Source organism: Canis aureus, chromosome 1, assembly GCF_053574225.1.
Source record: "Canis aureus isolate CA01 chromosome 1, VMU_Caureus_v.1.0, whole genome shotgun sequence".
Lineage (NCBI taxonomy): Eukaryota > Metazoa > Chordata > Mammalia > Carnivora > Canidae > Canis > Canis aureus.
In genome coordinates, this window is record NC_135611.1 from 62,459,656 (window position 1) to 62,477,355 (window position 17,700).

A 17,700-nucleotide genomic window follows, 5' to 3' on the forward strand; every position below is an offset into this window, starting at 1 on the left:
ACAAATCCCACTACCTTCATAACTTATTCACACCATGCTTTAGCCATTTTCTTGCTTTTTGTGAAAATCAGCTTACTTCTAAGAATAGTTTCCCATAGATCTTCCCTCAGTGTAAAATGTTCATTATTTTGACTCCCTAGGAGCATAGGAGGCGGCACTGGCGTCCTTGTGGCTCCCCAGTATTGCTTTTGAACGGCATACCAATTCTTAGACCAGCCCTTGATCTGTTTAGCCTCTGACTCCCTGTATGTGTACCTTCTGCCCCTCAGTTCCAGATCATTCCACCACATTCATGGGAATCTTTGGTATCTGAGCCACTCCTCCTGTATCTCGTGGCTTCTCATCACTGTTGGTAGCTTCAGTGTCCATGTGGACAGCCTTTTCAGAACCTTAGTCTCCAGTTTCTTTATCTTCATTCTATGTCAGCCAACCTCACCCACTTTTCTTCTGTAAATCATGTCATCACTACCACCAGAGCTTTCAAGAAAAGTCTCACTTTGACTACAACTTATTTTCCTCTCTCCCTCATTTGATTTATAGCTGTAGTTCCTTGACTTCTTTTTCACTCCTTATTAATGTCTTCACCTATTCTCCTATGTCATATTAAGTTAATCTCATAGCTCCGTCCTTCAACTACTCTCTTAGTAAAGGCAGCCAACATTTCTCCTTGTCTTCCCATCAGATCACTTGGCCAAAGACCAAAATTGATTAAACTTTCTGCATTGAGAATCATATTTTTTTAATACAAATTCACACAATGGTGTGCAACTACTACTTCCAAATTCCTAGAATCAAAAGTATTTCTTTGGGCTTATGGTCAGCTTCTCTCTACCAATCCTAACAACAGTTACTGCAAACCTTTAGGCTGTTTGCCTGATCGCACCATATCCCCTACTTTCCCGATAGAAGAGAGAGACTACCAAAAATCCTCAATCCACTCTAGGTAGACAAAAGCATTCTATAAATAGTATTTTCTTAAGTCATTATTTTGTCTTAATTGAAGGAAATGAGATTACAGTTTGTCATTTAAAAACTGCTTTTAAGCACATTTTCTGTGCTTAAAAACAAGCTACTAAAGATACAGTGTCCTATACTCTAACTACTAAAGATACAGTGTTCATAGAACATACATTCAAGTGGTTCTGATGATTTCTAATATATAATTTAAAAGTATATCAGGGAGGACTAAAGATTTCATCAAATTTAACCAAAAGTACAGATTTTACGAAACAAAGTTTGTGAGTATAAGGAACACAGTTGCAGAATCATAAAAATCCAATCATGATAGTATAACTCATATATATAAACATTTAAGTATCATTCTCTATGATAGGCTATCTAAAATAAATAGGGCTTAGAAAAATTCCCTTAGTAATAGTATTTAGAATATATTTGACATACAAATATATTTGATAATGTCAAATAGTAAGTTTTGAAGTTACACTAAAAATAACTCTCAATCTCTTTAATTAATATTTGTATGACCACACAAGTAACTGTGGTTTTAGAAAATAAAATGTACAGGTTGGCTTCTAGAAAAATCACAAGTTTTATGAATAGAGTGTAGGCTTAAAAAAAAAAAAGTCAATCTTTTTTTTTTAAGGGGGAGAAAGAGGGATGGTGGGGAGAGGCAGAGAATCTTAAGCAGGCTCCACGCATGTCTGGATCTCACAATCCTGAGATCATGACCTGAGCTGAAATCAAGAGTTGGACAGTTAATCCACTGAGCCACCCAGGTGCCTCAAAAGTTGATCAACCTTAAAGGCAGAAAGTTCTATGTTCAAAAACTGATTTGCAGCCTTGTTATCTATTTCACTTCATTCAAAGTTCATCTCACCTTGCTGGGCCTCAGTTTATTAAGTGAAAACGGTGATGATTACTACATTGTGAGTTAGGAATAGTAAATAATTTAAAGGGCCTGATCATAGCACCATTAGTAGATACTTTAAATATTTGCCTGATTATATTTTCATATCTCACCTAGTCTTTGCCTAAAAAGGCTATGTGAAGTGGCAGGTGCCATAGGCCCGGGGTAGGAAGCTAGAGCACAGAACCAATGACCACATTGGTATTAAGATTTCAAGCACTAAAAATGACTTTTAGGAAAACAGAGGTGATCTCAGGACTTCGGGGGGGACAAACCACCTTCTCAGGAAGCAGAGAATTGTACGTTAGTTTTTTCAGCAGTATTGTCATCCGCTTAATAGGACTTTTAAGGGACACAACAAAACCCTAGTAATAGGGACCTCATTTTCCTTAGTGAGAATCTTTAGATGAAACCGGATATGCACTGTTGTCTATTTCTCTGGGTCCAAAAGTTGGCAGCACCGCACGCTGCTTCCCAATCTGTGAAAAACGATCTGCTAATAAACACGAAGACCCAAACTCGGGGCGCAGATAAGGACCCTCGGCGCCCTGTACCTTCCGCGCTCAGCCGCGGTTAGATCTAGGGGCGGCCGCGTGGCCCGGGAAGCCTGAGCCCTCGGGGCGCGCCCACCGCGCCGCCGCCCGGTCCTGGCGCCTGCGAAGCGCGGGGGCAGCGAGGCTCCGGCCGGCACCCCGGGCCCCGGAGACCCCGCGGCGGACCCCGCGACCAGCCCTCGGCCGGGGCGCGGGGATGGAGGCCCCCCGGAGCCCCCGCGGGCGCACACCGCGGAGCCCGGCCCGGGGCGGAGGCGGGGCGGGGAGGGAGCGCTCGGCGCGGGGGGCGGGTCCCGGCGGCCGCTCCCGGCTGCGCCCCGGCTCCTCCGCTCACACGCGGCCGCGTCCCCGGGGCCGGAGGAGCCCGCGCCGCAGCGCTCGGCGGCGGGGAGGCCGGGCGACCCCGGCGCTAGGACCCCCCCCCCCCCGGCTCGGCGGGCAGCTCGCGGGTACGTCCCGGGGGGAGCGCGGGGCTGGTGCGGGGCGTCGCGCAGCACCGGGAGGCGTCGTGAGCGCAACTTTCCGCTCGGTCCGCGCGGGGACTTGGCGGCGGGGCCCGGGGTGCGAGCCCAGGTGCCTGCGGGGAGGACGGGGCGCTGGGCCCGGGGCCGGAGGGGCGGGGGCAGGGGGGCAGGAGGGGCAGGGCGGGCAGGAGGGGCAGGGGGGGCGGGGGGGGCAGGAGGGGGCAGGAGGGGCCGGGGAGGCAGGAGAGGCCGGGGGCGGGCGGGCGGGCCACCTGCTCGGGGCGGGGGAGCGGCGGGGCCGCAGCTGTGGCGCTCCACGGCCGCGCCGCCTTCCTGGGGCTGCGCGCTCCCCGCTCCCCGCGCCCCGCGCCCCGCGCCCCGCGCCCCGCGCCCCGCGCCCCGCGCCCCGCGCCCGCGCCCGGCGGCCGCCCGCGCCCGAGCCTCGGCGCCTGGGGCCCCCGCCCCCCGCCTCCCGCGGGGCCGCGCCGGTTCTTTGCCAAATACCGGACCGATTCGAGCGGACTGTCCGGGGGTCCCCGCGGCCATCGGGACCTGCCCGGGAGCCCGGGACCCCCGCCCGCGAGGCCGCCGGGTGCGATGCGCTCCCAGGGGCCTGGGGCACGGACGGCGAGGGGCCCGGTCGCCGCTGCCGCAGCCCCGTGGGGAAGCGCCTGGAAGGGTCCCCCGGGGAGGCTGGGCCCCTGGGGAGGCTGGGCCCCTGGGGAGGCTGGGCCCGAGGGAGGCTGGGCCCCCAGGGAGGCTGTCCCGCTGCGCCCCCCCCCCCCCCCCGCTGCCTGCGGAGTGAGACTGCGACCCGCGGGCCCGCCCCGTGTCCCCCCCCTCCCGGCTCTCAGCCGTGCCTTTGCATAGCGCTCCAGCGGGGCGAGAGGGAAACATGCTTAAAAACCTCCACAAAAGCCCCAAAACAACCTACTCCCCCTCTCCCTGCCCCTCATTCCCAACCTTGCAGGTGTTCTGGGTTAGACTCTAGAGGACTGGAAAGTGGAGATTCGGGGCGGAAGACCCCCTCTAAACATCCATGTAGAAAATAATCAAAACCCCCTTGAACGGTTTGGGTACCAAAGAAGAACTGGGTAAGAACGACTATGAGCCCCGCATCTCTCCTCGTGCACATGTAGATGGACTCAAAACCCATCTCTCCACTCAATCATTTTACAAGATGCCTTTTTTCATAGTGACATTTAATGCTACATGATAGGCTATCTGATCCTATCCTTCTGGGATTTCGGATTCAGAAAGCTCAGAATTTGGGTCATTAACATAAGGTGTGATGGCCAGAAAGCTCGCAGAAAGTACTGTAATGGGGTAGATACTGGGTCCAGGTTGGTTAGGCCAGCATTTTAAAAACCTTGTTTGTTTCCTGCTGAGACGGTCCATGCTGGTCAGGGCCTCTCTGCTGACGCTATCTCAAAAAGAGTTTATTTTCTAAAAACATGTTTTGGAAGACAAAATGATTCAATTTTGAAGCAAAATATGATGGGGGGGGTACATCTTTAGTGATTGACTTTAGTCTCCACCATATGTTTCTATAGCAAAATATTGGAGGCTAATGGAATACTTTATGCAGGATATTTAAAAATGTGTCCCATTTCATTTGTGTTAAACAGTTTTTCTCCTCTTTTAGTCAGTTTTTATTTGGAAATTTACCCCTTTCAGTGATTTTTTTTTAAGGAAAAGTTACCAAGTTGTAAAAGCATCACCATAATTCAATTTTAGAACATTTTCGTCACCCCCAAGAGATCCCTCATGTCCATTTATAGTTAATCTCTGTGCTCACTCCCAGCTTCAGGCAACTGCTTAATCTCTTTTCAGTCTCTATAGATTGGCCTTTTCTGGTCATTTCATCTGGAGTCAGGACAATGTGTGGTCTTTTGTTCTCGGGTCCTTTGACTTTTCATAATGGTTTTGAGATTCATCTGTGTTGTAGCATGTAGCAGTATTTCATTCCTTTTTATTTAATGATTTTCCATTGTATGGATGTATCACATTCCATCCGTATTCATCATTGAACGAACATTTGGGTTGTTTTCATTTGAGGCTCTTATGAATCTTGATGCTAAGGACATTTACATGCGGATCTTAGTGGATACATATGTTTTCATTTCTCTTGGGTAGGTATTTAGCAGTGGAATTACAGGGTTGTATGATAAATTTATGTTTAACTTTGAAAGAGCATTGTGTAATGATTTTTATGTAGAAGTTATAGATTTATGAAATGTAGAAAATTCTGGAGAAATAAATGTTTCTTAAATGATCACATATGATTTGATATATTTGTACAGAGAGGTTGGGAGGGGAAATGCTTTGTTTCCTTTCAAATTTAAAGCTCAAGTAATTTTGAAAAAGTATTTCTCAGAAGTAAAATATTTTAAAGATAATTTTTTGGGAGCATTTTTTAGATTCATAGCAAAATTGAAAGGAAGGTATAGAGATTCCTGGTATATACCCTGAGCCCCAGACAAGCATAGCCTTCCCCATTATTAAAATCCCCCACTAGAGTGGCACCTTCGCAACAATGGATGAACCTACATTGACACACTGTAATCATTCAAAATCCATAGTTTACCTTAGGATTCACTCTTGTACATTCTGTGGATTTAGACAAATGTGTAATGACATCCACCACTATAATATCTACAGACTGTTTTCATTGCCCTAAAAATCCTGTTTTTTCATACTTCTCTGCCTATTCATACTTCTCCCCAATTTGTTTTTTAAATGCTTAATGAGAGTAAGTCATGCTTAATGAAGACTAAATTTCTTTTAGTGTCCATTGAAAATGGAAAAGAAAGCAGTTTGAAAATTGTGTTTTAAACGTTGATGAGACTCAGACTTGAATGACTTGGTAGTAAATTCAGTAGTTTTCCATTCCTTCAATACAAGATGTTAATTGTGTTAAAAAAATTGTGTTAAATCCTATAAGTCCTCTGATAAAATAAGCTTCCTTAACCATGATGTCCATTAATTCTTTTAAATAATAATTAGAGATATTTTATTCTTAGATCTAAAGGATCTAAGGCCAATGATTGATTTGTGATATGTGCAAAAATCATATATTAAGGATAAATGTAGGACTTCTGTATTCCTGTTTTAAAACACCTACCTGGAGGGTGTTGGTTAAGCATCCAACTGTTGGTTCCAACTCAGGTCATGATTTCAGAGAAGTGAGACCCAGCCCCACACCAGGCTCTGCACTCAGCTATGAGTCTGCTTAAGACTCTCCCTCTCCTTCTGTGCTCCCTCCCCACAAAACAGAGCAAAACAAAGTAAAACAAAACTTCTGCCATTAGTACAGTGCACTTCTGAATCTTGCTGGTCTCAGAAATGTTCATGTTAATATGCTGTATGTACTTTTTATAAGCCATTATCAGTTAAAATATTACATAAAAAGAATTTCAGGTTAGGAATTTGAACATACTCAGAAAACCAAAATCTTACTTTTCTTTTTATTGGAAATACAATTGATTTTGAGAAATCAATCTGCTCTTCACTGAAGTAAGATACACTCTTTATTTCAGCTCTCGATGGCAAAAGCAGTTTAATGACCAGGAATGGTGCATGCTGTGGGCTTTATAAGTCAAAGTGGATTTGTGCCCTCCAGTCACTCCTATTTGCAAAATATGATGGTGTCCAAGAGTTCAGATGTTAAGTTGGAAAAGAAGTTCTGAGAATAAAATAATTTGGATTTGTATATATTCGTGAACAGGAGGAGGTAATCTCACCTAGAACCCTGGGTCAATTAGAATAGGATTTCTCAGAGTGCAGAGAGGGTCAAGGAAATGGAGACACTTTAAGTAGACTGGAGCCAAGAGAGCTTGAACACATGTTAGCAGCATTTACAGGGAAAATAAATGGAGCTAAATTTTTTCTATCACTTAAATTCCTCCTAACCATGATCCCTACTTCCTACTAAGACCTAATGTCTACCATGTTGATGAAAAGGAATCCCCATTTGGGAATATGGAAATCATCATGGTTAACTCTAAGGCTTTCATTTTTTTGGGTGGAGTAAAGGAGGAAACTGATTTCCAATTTCCAATTGATAGTTTCAGGAATAAAACCACGGAAGACAGGGAAGCCTTAAGTAGCCTTTCCAGACATGTGTCTACTTAAATGACTATAACATTCTTTACTTTCTAGACTTTTTTTTTAAAGATTTTATTTCTATATTCATGAGAGACACAACAGAGAGGCAGAGACACAGGCAGAAGGAGAAGCAGATTCCCTGCAGGGAGCCCAATGTGGGACTCAATCCCAGGACCCCAGGATCACGCCCTGAGCAAAAGGCAGATGCTCAACCACTGAGCCACCCAGGCAGCCCTACTTCTAGACTTCTAGACTAATCTTTATTGTCTGGGCTAATGTGTCTCAAAAGAAAAAAATACATATATGTATCTCTGTTTTCAAAAGAAAAATAATTTTTTTAAGAGAAAGAAAGAGAGCAAGTTCGAGTCGGAGGAGGGGCAGAGGGAAAGGGAGAGAGATTCCTAAGCAGATTCCATGCTCAGCATGGAGCCTGATGTGGGACTTGATCTCACGACCTTGATATCAGGATCTGAGCCAAAATCTAGAGTCAGATGCTTAACCAACTGAGCCCCCCAGGCATTAAACAATACTTTAAAAATCAGTGTGTGTATGTGTGTTCGTTGTATGCATACATGCACACAAATAGCTAAGGATGGCTTACAACTCATGCAGTTATATTAGTTTATTATGTTTACTTATTTTAAAAATGAGAATAATGCTTCTCTCATGGAGTCGCTGGAGCCAGATACACTATTAAATGTCAAAACACTGAAAAAAAAAAAAAAACCCTTCTTGTCTGCCTTTCCCAAAGAGGCCTTGAAATCTAATAAAAAGCTAGATTGTAGATATGATGGATTTTTTTTCACATTCTAAAGGCTTATAAAGAGTCCATCAAGCCAAAAGAAGATGTTGTAAAGTCCAAGGCTTTCACAGAAACCAGTCTGCCTCTTAGTTCCTACATCCCTGAAGAAGGGTATCTATCATAATTGTGCTTATTGCAGTAAAGGAGAAGTAACAAAAATTAAAAAAAAAAAACCTCTTCATCTTTCTAATATACCATGAAACTGTGTATTTGTATCTATAGATACTCTTGTAACTTGGTGTAGTAGCCCAAGCAAGAGATGCTAAGGAGTAAATTAGGGATTAGGGATAAAGAATTAGAGATGAACAAGAAATATTAGAAACTGAAAATGCTCAGGCTTGATAAAGTGGGATATGAAGTTAGAGAAGGGTGGGAGTGAAGGGTGTTTCTCAGATTCTTGGCTTGAAGTTTGAGGCAATAGAAGAATGAGGGCAGATTTGGCAGATTTACTGGGTTGGATGATGTCTCCTCAAAATTCATGTACTTCTTTGGTCCTCAGAATGTGACCTTATTTAGAAAGGTCATTGTGGTTGTAATTGGTTACGATGAGCTTATCCTGGAGAAGGGCCCTTCATCCAATATAACTGCTGTTCTTAAAAGACGCAGAGATGGAAATCACATAGAGGAAGACAAACATAGGACAATGGAGGCAGAGATTGGAGTCATGTAGCTGCAAGGGATTTGCTAGCCACCACCAGAAGCCGGGAGTCATGCAACAGATTCTTCTTCTGAGTCCCAGCAAGAAAGAATCAACCCTTCTGAGATCTTGATTTGGGATTGCTGGCCTCCCAAAATATGTGGGAGTAAATTCATGCTGTTTGAAGGCACTGAAACCAAGATAATTTGTTATAACAGCCCTAGGAAACTAATATAGTGGGTATGGGGGAAGATGATGAGTAAAAGAGGAATCAGAGGTAAAGATATCCAACATTTGGTTGACATTGGTATCCAGGAGGTAAATATAATATGAGACCTCCTAAGGCAAGTACGTGGAATGAAAAAGGAAGTGAGAGGAAGTGGAAATCTGGGAAGTGAGTTCTCCTGGGAGCCCGAAAAGAGGAGCTGGAAAGGGCATTGCCATAGCAACAAGGGCATGTAGACCGTCAAAATGTGTGGCATGATCAAGAGGTCATAGTCATGAGATGACCTAGTAGGAGAAGGGCTGAAAATATTTTTTATTTGACAAGTAGAAAGTCCGAGAAATAGCTTTATGATTGGGAGGTGGAAGCCAGAATTTATTGGTGAGAAGTGGAAAGTAAGCGAATGGGGTCAGGTGTTGAGTACTCATCCTAGGATTATAGCTGAAAGATGGAAGAAAAAGGTGGATAGATAGTGGGGGTCAGGACATAGGGTCAAATTAATTTTTAGTTCTTGTTCCAAGGAGAGACTTGGTTCTCTCTTCAGATGCCATGAAGAAGTGATTAGTGTGGGAGAGGTTGAAGGTACTGAATAGATAATTCATGGAGCTGATTTCCAAAGGAGGTAATGGGATTAGAACTAAAGTGGGGGCCTTCAACATGTATTTTTCAATTTATAACAGAAGCTTGAAATTTCTCTAAGGGACCATAGTTACTTTTTCTTTCAGTGGAAATGATCATACATGTTAAGGGAATGGAACCTTCTTTTTTAAAGATTGATTTTATCTATCTTAGAGGGAGAAAGAGGGAGAGTGCAGTGGGGAGGGGTGGACAAAGAGGGAGAAAGAGTCTTAAGTGGAATCTGCTCTGAGGCTCCTGTGGAGCTCAATCTCAGGACCCTGAGATCACAACCTGAGGTGAAACCAAGAGTCAACAACAGCACTTAACTGACTTCGCCACTCAGGCACCTGGGGGAATGGAAACTTCTATTTGCTGAGCAACAAACCAGGCCCACACTAGGTGCTTTCACATATTTCATTTATTCTCCAGCCTGTGGAGTTGATCTTATGGCTCTCTTTTCTAAATAAGTAGGTGAAAAGAACATCTACTCAAAGCCATGTAATAGAAAGTGGTGGAGTTGAGATAAAAAAGCCAGATTTGGGGATCCCTGGGTGGCACAGCGGTTTGGCGCCTGCCTTTGGCCCAGGGCGCGATCCTGGAGACCCGGGATCGAATCCCACGTCGGGCTCCCGGTGCATGGAGCCTGCTTCTCCCTCTGCCTGTGTCTCTGCCTCTCTCTCTCTCTCTGTGACTATCATAAATAAATAAAAATTAAAAAAAAAAAAAAGAAGGTGGCTTTAAAAAAAAAAAAAAAGCCAGATTTGATTGGTGCCTAAATTCACAGCCTACCATTCTACTTAGCTCATTCACTCATATTGGACATTCTTTTTTTTAAAACAATTATTTATTCATTAATAGATTATTCATTTTTCATCCTCTTAAATTAGCCACTTGATAGTTTTTCTTTTTTTTAATTACTGTTGTTTTAATGTAAGTCCTACACGCAGTGTGGGGCTCGAACTCATGACCCCAAGATCAAGAATCACATGTACCAGTCAGGCACCCCCTGACTTTTTTTCTTCTTCATATTGGACATTCTTCACAGTCACTGCTGAGCATGACACCTGTCCCCTGCCCCTCCTCAGTATTAGTTGTTGGACGGTTACAAAAAAGCAATGTGATCATGTGGGCAGTTCATCCACTGTATCCTGACATAGTCGAAGTGCTATACCACCGAGCCAGGGGTGGTCTACACCAGCTCATTTCAGGTTTTCCATTCACTGGCACCAAGTGGATTTGACACTTCAGAAATGGGACCAGTCTACAATGTGGGGGGTGCAGTTTTTATTTGTTTGTCTCAGGGAAGAGTGGGAGCAGGTTTTCAGGAGGAAGGGAGACATATTTTCCTCATAGGGTAGATCTGGGTCAGCTCCCTGAGATGAGATGTTTATGGAATTTTGCCAAAAAAATATTAAGTTGTTCCAACTCTGAGGAGTCCATATTTTGGATTGTAGTTTGAATGCTTTGAAAGCACACACAAACCTTTCAGTTTTAACTGCAAAACGAGGAGAAACAAAGCACCTTTTTTACTCATAGATGTTTATTTTTACCGACTTTACATAAGTATCCTATTTTATCCTAATTTGTTGAAAACTTTTTATATTATTTATCAGTGATTTTTATTGGTCTTAATAGTGGATTCAGTTCCTCACTTTGTTGGTTTTGTCTCAGTATGATCCACTTGAAACTGAAAACACAGGTTTTATCTAAAAACATATCAAATTATCTTAAAAAATAAAAACATCAGATTATCTTAAGAAAGATTGTTAAGGCTTACCTTATTTGCTAACTTTCAGATATTTTTATCATAAAGCCATCATGCAATTCAGAACATTTAAAGATTTTTAAATTTCAGCTTTAATATTCAATACTGAGTATCTTCCAGCCTTGGTACAATTATAAGGTTTTATCTTTATATTAATGTAATAATGGTATCCTATTGCAAATTTTTAAAAAATTAGCATTTTTCATTCTTATGTAAAGTGACCCATGAAATAGCTTTTGGTTAGATGAACTTCAGATCTTAAGGTTATGAAACAGAGAATTTTCCAGTTTACCAAATGGGTACATTCTAATTTTGTTCCATCCTGTGGTAATCATTGTTTTGAGAAATGAAAAAACAAAAGAAAAACATACCCAATCCATTAAAATACATTGCTTTAAATATTAGCAATGTTCTAATGTATAATTCAATTTTTCCAAGAACAATTATGTGCTTGCTTTTGTAAATTCTTCACCAAGAGTCAGATTCTTATTCAATCTTATCTTTTTTGTCAACTCTCCCCCATTACATTCTAATGAGTTATTCTACATGCTATTTCCAGAGCAGGTGATGTTTGCCACTGAATATACCACTAAGTTTTAAACTTCAAAAATTTTTAAAAAGATTTTATTTATTTATTCATGAGAGAGAGAGAGAGAGAGGCAGAGACACAGTCAGAGGGAGAAGCAGGCTCCATGCAGGGAGCACAATGTGGGACTTGATCCCAGGACTGCTGAGCCACCCGGGCTGCCCTAACTTAAAATTTTTTAAAGTGTTTTTGAGATAACATACATTGCAGTGAAAATCAAATTTCAGAATTGCATTAAGAAGAAAATAGGCTCTACATATATTTCCACCATGAATTAGAAAAACCCTTTGCATATATGTAGCTTTAAAAAACAAACTTGATGTAACATATACCCTATTTCTCACTTAATATATCATCTAAATATATGTTTCCTAGTTAACAAATTATATTTTTAGTGTCTGCATCGTGTTCTATTACATTTGTGACTAACCTTTATAGTAAAAATGTGTAGAATGTCTCCTAGTTTGGTTTTATGAACAGAAAGATAGTTAAATAACTTTGTTCATAATTTTTACATACTTTACGTACCTATTTGATTAATTCCTTTGGATAAATTTCTAAACACAGAGTTGGAAACATAGCATGTTCACTTTTTAAAGACTTTTGATACATTTTGCAAAATTTCTTTTCAGAATGTGAACAGAATATTTTTTAGCCCTGCAAAGCATCATTTTCTAATGCTTCAAATCTCTGTTTTCATCTTTTGTCTGCTCTCTGCCATGAAACTTTATTATACTTTGTGCTACCTCTCCTTGCCCTAATCTCTCCTTTTTGTTCTTCAGAATCATTTGGTCCTGCTTTCTGGAACACCTGTTCAATCACAATAAACTCCTCTTTACCTCCACTTTTTTGCCTAGCCCTGGAGCTAGTATCTCACTTCCTCTGAGCTCTTTCTGTTGGAGACTCTTTATCATTCCATAGTTCATGAATCTCAGGGTGGGGAGGTGGGTCACACGCCCTCCATATATCCATTTCTCACCTCTAAACCATTATTTCTCCACCCTCTGTTACCCACCCCAGTGTCTGAGCCATCCAGCTATACAGCCCCCTGCCAGTGCTCATTCCTATCATCTACTCGCCACTTAAACAAACGCTTCCTTCACTGAACACTCTAGTGACTGGTGTGCAGTCATCTTTTCCTAGCCTTCCTCTGTCCTCCATCTGAGTGACTTCATATCTCCATCCAAGACCATGACCTCTCAGTTTTTGACCTCTACAACTCAAGCAGTAATCTCTTTACTACTTCTTACCCAACTATTTCTGCAGCCACACCCTGGACTTGTGCTTGTTATCATATGAAATTGTTCCTTCCTACAACTTCAAATTCAGAAACTCTCTGGGCATAGTACTATATATATGTAGTGTGTGTATATGGTAAGATTTTATATAATATATAAATATTAATATATATATTTAAATACCAATCCAACAGTTTACACCTGTACTTGTCCTTTGGTTTCATTGGGAGAGCGGATTCTTTGGCCCATGTATTTTCACTCTCCATGCTCTTACTGCTTGGAGTAAGATGTTTCTCAGTGGACTTCATGTTTCCATCAGCACAAGTCAGTGAAGAACCTAAGAATGCTGTGTGGTTCCCTTTACCACCTTCTCCCCTACAATGACAGCAACTCCATAGCCTCATCTGTTTTGAGTCCTCCATGACCTAATGTCCCCATATCTTCTTATTTATGCAGGTTACTGGAGGAATCTTTATGCTCCTAAGGAGTATGACCAACTTTCCTGGCTTTTCTCGACCTGAGAGGTTTCCCAGGATGCTATTTATATAGAATAAGCCCTTGACTTAAAGAGTATACACTTCTGAAATTTCTGAAATCCCTTAGTTCTTTTTATATATCACCTGTCTTCATCTTTTGCTCTGCTTGGTGACAAAATAGCTATCAACAGCTCCTAGCCTGAACTCTCAAGTTTAAATTCAAAGAGAAAAAGGAATTTTTACCTAGTAGCTTTGGCACCAGTCCTAAGATGGACTAACTTGCATCGTGAACCCATTCTTTAAGTATTTGCTGGGTTGGAAAAATGTAATAAGCCTGCTGGGGCAGGTTTGAGTCACATACCACTTCTGAACTAATCACTGTGGCTAGGTGCATCTGGAGCTCAGATTTGTAAGATCTGAGTCTCAACTTTATTCTTGGAAACAACTGAATCACATGGAGTAAATATAGGAGGGAAGGCTTCGCATAGTGGAAATGGATGTTAAGAAGATGAACTCTTTACTATCCATCAAACTGGTGACACACAGATTAAAACAAAACAGAAGCATAAATGGGTACTGATTAAACTTGTAAGACTGTCTTATGAATAAAGACTGAATGTTATTAGTGCATAGATTTAATGACATTTATTTAGCTACATTTTTAATATCCTGATTCTTGACTGTCTTGACTCTATTCTCTTTTCTTCTAAATAATTAAGCTTTATAGAAATAAATTGTTTGTTATAGTCCTCTTTAATCATTAATGGATTTTACTTTAAATTCTGCCTGTTAAAATAATATTTTGAAGATAAATAATAAGGGAATCATCCCTTACACAAATATTTTTGCAGCTAATATTTAAGAAGACATATTAACAGGGGCACCTGGGTGGCTCAGTGGTTGAGCGTCTGCCTTTGGCTCAGGGTGTGATCCCGGGGTCCTGGGATCGAGTCCTGCCCCAGGTTCCCCACGGGGAGCCTGCTTCTTCCTCTGCCTATGTCTCTGTCTCTCTCTCTGTGTCTCTCAAGAATAAAAAGAAGACATTAACAATAAAAAAGAAAACATTGACACATGATTTGGGAGATAATAGAAAATTATAACTAAACTCAAAATTAAAAGCTTGCTTATGAGGCCAATTCAGCTTTTCATGTGACCCTGAAGAAGTCTCCTAATCCATTGAGATTTCAGTTTTTGTCAACTTGATTGTTCCAATATGAATAATATGATTTCAGTTCTTCATAAAATCAATACATTGAAAAACGTACCCGAATTATTCTACTAGAGTCTAGAATTCCCTATTTTAATGCTACATGTGCCCATTCATTTTCAGATTTATTTCTCTGAATGGTAATAATAGATGTCCTTCATTAAAGCTTTTAATGAGGGCACCTGACTGGCTCAGTTGGTGGAGCATGTGATTCTCAGTCTGGGAGTTGTGAGTTCGAGCCCCACATTAGGTGTAGAGATTACTTAAAAATATTAAATAAATAAAGTGTGATAGTGTTTAAAAAAAATGCTTTTAGGGGCACCGGGTGGCTCAGTGGTTGAGTGTCTGCCTTTGGCTCAGGTCATGATTCTGGGACCCTGGGGTCGAGTCCCACATCTCCCCCCACATGGAGCCTGCTTCTCCTTCTGCCTATGTCTCTGCCTCTCTCTGTGTGTCTCTCATGAATAAATAAATAAATAAGTAAATAATCTTTAAAAAAGCTTTTAATGAATTTTGGAACTCATCTCATGCATCTTTGATATGAATAGTTAACTAAATACAAATAAACAAGCATCTATTAAAAAGCACCCTCCTGGATTCAGGTACCTGTGGTCAGTGATGTAGTGCATACAGGAATGAGTGAGACTCCATCTTTTCTAAAGAAGCTTAGAATTACATCTGTTTTGAAGAGGTGGGGGAAGATAATATATACAACTTTCCTGCAAGGCAGATATTAGTAAGGATCACAAAAGAACTAAAAAGTGCTGTCGGGTTTCAAAGAAGAGAAAGATAAACTTTGAGATTAATCAGAAAGACTTTATAGAACACGCACTAATTGGGATGGCCCTTGAAGGACTGATGGAATTTCAATGAATGGGCAAGATATCCCTGATTGAGAAAACAGCATGAACGGAGGTATAAATACATAAAAGAATGGGACAGAACTATGTAGAATTTTAGGGACTTCGAAAAGATGAGGGTGCAAGGATACATTTTAGCTGTAGTGAATCTTGAATGTTGGCATGAAGACTTTGGACTTAAATTTGGAGTTAATTTGCATTCTCACAAGTTTTTGAGTAGGGAGTCATAATCAGTGCTGCACTTTGAGTCAAAAATTATTTTAACAGGTTCTTTAGATGAGGGTAAATGTGAGTAGGGTACAGTTTTTAAAAGAAACCAGGGATCCCTGGGTGGCGCAGTGGTTTGGCGCCTGCCTTTGGCCCAGGGCGCGATCCTGGAGACCCGGGATCGAATCCCACGTCGGGCTCCCGGTGCATGGAGCCTGCTTCTCCCTCTGCCTGTGTCTGTGCCTCTCTCTCTCTCTCTCTGTGTGTGTGACTATCATAAATAAATAAAAAATTAAAAAAAATAAAAGAAACCAGATAATGGAAAAAAGTGATTATTAGTAGAATCGGTTTAAAATAATACTAAAGGTTTCTGATTTATGGCCAATTCAGTATGAATTGGTATCGCCAAGTGGTTTTCCAACAAACGTAGTATATTTTTAAGTTGTATTAATAATAGTGTCTTATCCAGAACAAAGGACGTGATGGTCCAACTCCATTCTGCTGTGATTAAATTGTTCTCCCTCTCTCCCACCAAAAAACTATCAGAAATTTAGAGGCATAACTCAAAGTGCTCCATAGGAAAGGGCAGTTTCTCTGTAATCTTGTACTCATCTTATAAGCAAGTAGTAATTTTGCATTCTACTTTGATATGTTTATTTTGTTTTGATATATAAATATGCTTTGAGATAGATACTCTCAAGTAAGACTGCTTTGGTAGGCAAAATTTATCACGTGGTTGTGAGTACATTCTGGCACACAGTCAAATGTTTACAAGAATACAGGGTTCTTAGTTCCAGAAGCACATAGCCTTAGCAGTGTGTGGAACTCACAAGCTCTCAACAGACTGAGAATTCTGAGTTTGACACAGATCAGTTCACAATTAAGATTTCCATTGGTTAGCGTTTGTGTTGCATGGGTTAATCTAGAAAATTGTCACTGCTAATATCAAAGTCTTTGGCAATAGGTTGCATAAATATATATGTGAACTTCTTATAGAAAAATCATAAAAGCATTGTTATATTTGAAAATGGCGGCCTGTGTCTCTAGCTCCTGAGGTGGTGAGGTAAGAGGTTGAACAGCTCTGAGATATTACATTTGGTTGCAACATTTGTGGGCTTATGTGTTTTGTTTGGTCATGTTCCTATTTTTTAAATTGGTGCTTTGAGGAAAACAGATATTGAATAAATAAAATGTTGTGAATTATTGTTTAGGAAATTTTAAAATTAAAATAACTTTTTCTGACTTTGTATTTGGCCTTTATTTAATTTCTTTTATACTCTCTTCACCAAGATTTCTGTGAAAGCTTTTCTAAAAAAATTTACTTATTTGAGAGAGAGAATGTGTGAGTGCGCATGAGCAGCAGTGGGAGGCAGAGGGAGAGGGAGAGAGAGAGAATCTCCAGCAGACTCCCCGCTGAATGTGGAGCTCAACGCTGGGCTGGATCTCACAACCCTGGGATCTTGACCCTGAGATCACAACCTGAGCTGAAATCAAGAGTTGGACGCTTAACTGACCGAGCCACCCAGGCACCCATCTGTGAAAGCTGTTTTAAAACAGCTACTAATCTAAGTGGGAAATTCCCTTCCCAGAGACTAGCTCCAGACCAGCTTTTAGTGATTTGGTTGCCAGACCATGTAATTCCCTTGAGCTTCATTTTATTATAATTAAAGCAAAAGAGGCTTAGGCAATCTGGTTATTTTAGCCATAATACTGTATGGGTTGTATCACTGCAGAGGTGTTTGCCTATTTGCCCTCAATGACTCATCATAGTTTAGGGAGAAGAAGACCAGCCTGAAAGTGAGGAGATTAGATTATTTTGGGGTTTTAGTAAATTGTTTGATAGGTTAAAAATGCCCAGTCCTCATGTATTTTACCATTTTGCCTAGGAGCACTGTTTTCTCATCATTATTAAACTACAGCAAAAACACTTTCTTAATGCTAAGGAATATGCTAAGCACTGAGGAAATCAGGTTGAACAAAATTAAAGTTCTAGCCCTTGAACAACACGGGGTTAATGTTAAGTAGATAAATAACTGTAAAGTAAGACAACCAATGCCATCAGTAGCAGTATGATTTGGGTATAAAGATG

The 17,700-nt window shown here is 41.3% G+C and overlaps 1 protein-coding gene across 1 annotated transcript in view; it reads left to right on the forward strand.

Annotated features, from left to right (window-relative positions):
• Positions 1 to 2,781: 2,781 nt before the first annotated feature.
• Positions 2,782 to 17,700, forward strand: part of PKIB (cAMP-dependent protein kinase inhibitor beta) — a 104,513-nt gene continuing 89,594 nt past the window's right edge. The window contains exon 1 of the mRNA XM_077901900.1: positions 2,782 to 2,870. The gene's annotated coding sequence lies outside the window, so the exon portion shown is untranslated. The remainder of the gene's footprint in view (positions 2,871 to 17,700) is intronic.